Raw genomic sequence first — 6000 nt, forward strand, 5'->3', positions numbered from 1 at the left:
TACTAATGCTGTAATTATTAAAATAATATTATTGTGGTTAGATTCTTCATATGTCTCTTGGAAATCTTTACATGAGAAAATATTAACAGACAACAACAAACTTATCATAGATTAATATATGAAACTGGGTATCAATATATTCTTCTGGGCCCTAAAAGATTTTTTTCTTAATGAAAAACACAAGTTTCTTTCTATGTCTTTTATTAGTCAAATTATTTCACTCTTTAAAAGATTTATGAATTTAAATTATTTAGTCAATGAATTACTAATCGTGTTATTCCCTATTGCTTTCACTAATGGATGCTTAGTATGTTTTAATGCAAACACAGTGACATCTTTCAGGAATAGTAACCTAATATGTTGGCATCAATTTCTTAACAGAAACAAAATACAGCCTACTGAATATTTAATAGCAAGGTATAGCATAGATTAAGGAGGCTGGTTAGATATGCACCCCTGTAAAGAATATATTCAGGATAAAATCAAGATATCACTCGATTTTCAAACTAAAGCTGTTCCAACAATCTTGGATCGATTCTCTAATGTTAATAGTACCCAAGAGGAAGTCATATTTATCAGTTACATACAAGATTATTAGAACTGAATGTGTGACCCCAGATATGACAATCTGGAACTTCTCAACAAACATTAACAATGAACAATTTTCAGAACTAAATAAAAAGTTATTGTTAAAATCTGCAGGAAAGTCAACATCCTCACTTTATTGAAAAATCTATACATGGAAATTTCTGCACAGGTTCTTTCTTATACCTCATAAAATTACACAAATATATAAAAAAGAAAAAGAAAATGCTGGAGGTGAAATGAAGTTCTTAATGCTGGTTAGTTACACATGATAATAGATTATAAGTTGGTAACTTCCTTTTGGAGTGATTTTAGAAACTTTTCTCAGGATCCCTGTTCAGACAATTGTATTATTACTGCCACCTTGATATTATTTAATGGCCCAATTCCAGCAGCTGTACCTATTTCTCAAATACCTCTTCTTTGGGCAATACTTGCCATTGCAAGAAAAAGTTATTAAGAATTGGGAGGATGGCCTAATGGTTAAGGTGTTTGCCTTAAACACACAAGGTGCAGGGTTTGAGTCTCACAAGGGATAATTAGCTAGGCTTAAAATAGCTCACAAGGGCAGTTAGCTTAGTACTAGTCTATGAACCTATGATTATAACAACAAACTGGAAATGTAAAACTGAATAAACATTTGGTGAATTTGTGTGCCTAGCTAAGTCTGTCTGTACAAATGAGTTGTCAACTATGAGAATGAAAACTTTAAACATAACTCATCAGCACATTTCTTGGCAACAGTTTACTGGAAAAGTGCTGATGGTTAAGAATATATTAATATTGTTTTATGGACTTTTATAAGTAGTTATCATGTATGTTTTTATACACGGTTTTATATGTTGTTGGAATTGTTTAAACCAAATAAAAAGTTTTTAAAAGAAAAGAAAAGTGCTTGGGTATGGTCAAACAGCATGCTAAAGGATATTGCCTTTTTTCTTGAATTGTTAATTTTAACTAAACTATGCTTTATCGTGGACTGAATAACTTCCTGAAAATAAACACACAGTCTTATGAAGTCTCATTATATAGTGTTATGAGACAAATGCACTTACTGTTTTAATATAATCTACTTTAGTCGTGCAATTGCTGTTCTTTATTGTTGATCATTAGTTGTTTTGTTCTGTTACTACTTCACTGAAAATGCTTAAAATGAACATAAAAATGATAGTTGCAGTTATGGTTCTAAGTGTGTGCATTAATGTTATTTAAGACAAAGTGCCACAGACCTAACACATATTGATTTATCAGAGTAAGCCTTTGGAATAACTGTAGTCTCCTTTGGATAACACTAACTGGTCAGTTATGTCTGAGTAATGAACTGTAACATTATACTTAAATCTGTTGTTCAGTTAAGCATGCAAAATAATTACACCTTAAGGTGTGCCTACAATGGTTAGCCACACATTGGCTAGAGTTTAAGAACAAGCATGAGTCATACTGTCTAGGTAGCCAAGCTTATAAAGACAAACATCTAGATGAATTCTCAGTGGGTACAGAGAAGATGCTGTGGTTATTCGTTTGCTTGTGCAGTGAGCTATAGATAGGAGATTTAGTGCTCTTGCTAGTTCCCAGACTCCTTGGGCAAGGGAGTGAGAATGTGTGCAGCTGGTACTGCAGGGATGCTCACATGCATAGTACCCTTAGCTAGTTCCCAGACTTGTTGGGTAATGGAACAGGAACATGTGCACCTGGTACCGCAGGGATGCACACATGCATAGTACCCTTAGCTAGTTCCCAGACTCATTGGGTAATGGAACAGGAACATGCGCACCTGGTACCGCAGGGATGCATACATGCATAGTACCCTTAGCTAGTTTCAAGGCTCAATGGGTAATGGAAAAGGAACATGTGCACCTGGTACTGCAGGGATGCACACATGCATAGTACCCTTAGCTAGTTCTCAGACTCATTGGGTAATGGAAAAGGAACATGTGCACCTGGTACCGCAGGGATGCACACATGCATAGTACCCTTAGCTAGTTCCCAGACTCATTGGGTAATGGAACAGGAACATGCGCACCTGGTACCGCAGGGATGCACACATGCATAGTACCCTTAGCTAGTTCCCAGACTCATTGGGTAATGGAACAGGAACATGTGCAGCTGGTACCGCAGGGATGCACACATGCATAGTACCCTTAGCTAGTTCCCAGACTTGTTGGGTAATGGAAAAGGAACATGTGCACCTGGTACCGCAGGGATGCACACATGCATAGTACCCTTAGCTAGTTCTCAGACTCATTGGGTAATGGAAAAGGAACATGCGCACCTGGTACCGCAGGGATGCACACATGCATAGTACCCTTAGCTAGTTCCCAGACTCATTGGGTAATGGAACAGGAACATGCGCACCTGGTACCGCAGGGATGCACACATGCATAGTACCCTTAGCTAGTTCCCAGACTCATTGGGTAATGGAACAGGAACATGTGCAGCTGGTACCGCAGGGATGCACACATGCATAGTACCCTTAGCTAGTTCCCAGACTTGTTGGGTAATGGAACAGGAACATGCGCACCTGGTACCGCAGGGATGCATACATGCATAGTACCCTTAGCTAGTTCTCAGACTCATTGGGTAATGGAACAGGAACATGCGCACCTGGTACTGCAGGGATGCACACATGCATAGTACCCTTAGCTAGTTCCCAGACTCATTGGGTAATAGAAAAGGAGCATGTGCAGCTGGTACTGCAGGGATGCTCACATGCCTAGTACCCTTAGCCCTTAACTCACTGATGGACATGTACATTATCTCAGTAGGGAGATGTAGCAGGCCTCATTACAGTATGGATATAGACATCAGTCTCCAAGAGAAAGAGTTTTAGGCTTAAACCAGAAATGAGTAACCTACTTGACTTGCCATGGATGACAGTAACTTACACTACTAGACTTTACTCACAAAGGAGAGAGAAATATATGGGTCAGTAGAGTGATTGTTGAGGAACCTTAATGGTGAGGCAAGTACAGGGGAAAATGTAACAAGTGATGTATCTTTATTTTTTGTAAGGTATTGGAGAAGAATATATCTTGATATAGTTTTATTATTAGACATGGATCTATATCTATGTCTGCTTATCTTAATTTGTATCTACCTTTATTGCTTGTTCTCTTTATATATATATATATATATATATATATATATATATATATATATATGTTCGTTTGTGCATATGTATGTATGTACACACACACACACACACACACACACACACACATATATATATATATATATATATATATATATATATATATATATATATATGTTCGTTTGTGCATATGTATGTACACACACACACACACACACACACACACACACACATATATATATATATATATATATATATATATATATATATATATGTTCGTTTGTGCATATGTATGTATGTACACACACACACACACACACACACACATATATATATATATATGTGTGTGTGTGTGTGTGTGTGTGTGTGTGCGTGTGTGTGTGTGTGTGTGTGTGTGTGTGTGTGTGTGTGTGTGTGTGTGTGTATCCCTATCAGCTGATCGAGTTTTCAGAAACTTGAAATTCATATGGTTGAGACCATTTGATTGATTTTTTTCAAAACCTGAAACTTTTGAATGGAGATTGCGGTACAGTGTGGATTGGGAAATTTACATTTTTCCTCACTGTAGTGTAATCTTAGAGTTGGTATATATAATTTGAAGAGAATGTGGAGGTTGAGGGCCCACATGAAGGGTGGAGGGGGCTTGCCCCCCTGCAAAAAACATAAAAACATTGCTTGTTGTGGATTTTTTCTTTTCTTTTTTTTTTGATGTTTGACTTTTCAGAAACTCAATCAGGGGTTGTGATGTATGAATTTTGAGTTTCTGAAAACTCGGTCATCTGACATAGACCTCTATATATATATATATATATATATATATATATATATATATATATATATTTATTTATACAGATACATAGATACAGTTTACATTCATTATGTCGAAATTTGTTTCTGTGGGTATTTAAATGTGAGTCATTTTACCGAAATACAGAACATCTACATTTCAAAATGTCAAAATGCACATGTGCGTAATGTCAAATTCAAAGTTTTCAAACCACAGTATATTTGCAAATGATCATCTTCCACACTGCAATAACAAGAATGCATCAGAAATGCTACAACTGTTGTCATAACCATACACTGGATGGTTAACCTGCGGTGATGGAGTGGGTAGGTGGTGCACACTTCTAACGACATTCAAATTTTTTTAAATGTGCTGCATTGGTGAAATACAAGATAACTTTGGGCCTATGTCATACGGATTCCATTCCAGTGCTATTTGAACTAGATAAGCAACTGAGTGGTAATGACAGACAATTTAGTGTAGGTTCTAGTGAGTTTAAAATAAAATTTTACAGACTTTAGAATGAACAGTGTTGTGATACTAGGTGAGTGAAAGCATGTGCCATCAGCTGATCCCATCTAGATATAACCTGTTCCTTATCCTTTAACCATCGTCTCTTCGGAGATGATGGCAGACATGACATCAGTCTAATCCTGAGATCCTCAACATGATTCTGGTCCAGCTGAATTGCATGTAACACGTCAATCAGGAAGAGTCTCTGTTTCCCCATCAAACTGTGTAGACACCTATGCCAGCCTTCCACAGAGTTCTGACTCCATGGATAACTGAGAGTACAGGTGTCATATTGATTCCAGAATTATATTTCAAAAAGAAGTGGCAACCGTTCGGATGTAGTACCTCTCATACCATACCATCTTGGATGGCCTAAAATGTAATTGTCTTTAAAAAATGTACATAATGGATGATCAACTTCAGGCATGTCATTTTCAGTATCTGCAAATGTACCTCTAATGTCATCGGGGAAATGAAAGCTATAGCCAGTATTTGTTTACAAAGTATAGAAAACCTGATACTACATCCAAATTCCCTAGCGACATGCAGCTTTTGTATTTGGTGCCATATAATTTGGCACAAATGAAACCAGTAACCCTTAATGACACTACTGGTTAAATACCTCTTGATGGAGTTAACCGCTCCTTTCTCAAAATCCGACAGTGCCATATTTGGACTCAGTTGCAGGCTGTAACATGTACATAAACTGATAACAACTGTCCAAAAGTGATCAAAGCGGCCCTCCATTTTACAAGGTAGAATACCATATACTACAGGCACGACTTTCCTACTTTCACTGCAGTCTAACGGACAATGAATAATGTACACTTGTCGACATTCCCTAGTGCTTATTGGGAATGTCCCATCTGCTAGGATGTACTCTGATGAACATAACAACTTCAAATTGTCTTCCGTTGTTATAATTACAATGTTTAAAGCTCCGTCATGTTTAGTACTATGCTGAATTATAAAACTGCCATTATTAATGGGAAGCATGTCAGGTTGCAAATCCTTAAGTGAATGG

The sequence above is a fragment of the Protopterus annectens genome, chromosome 16.part0 (genome assembly GCF_019279795.1).
Source record: "Protopterus annectens isolate FY-2018-M chromosome 16.part0, PAN1.0, whole genome shotgun sequence".
Lineage (NCBI taxonomy): Eukaryota > Metazoa > Chordata > Ceratodontiformes > Protopteridae > Protopterus > Protopterus annectens.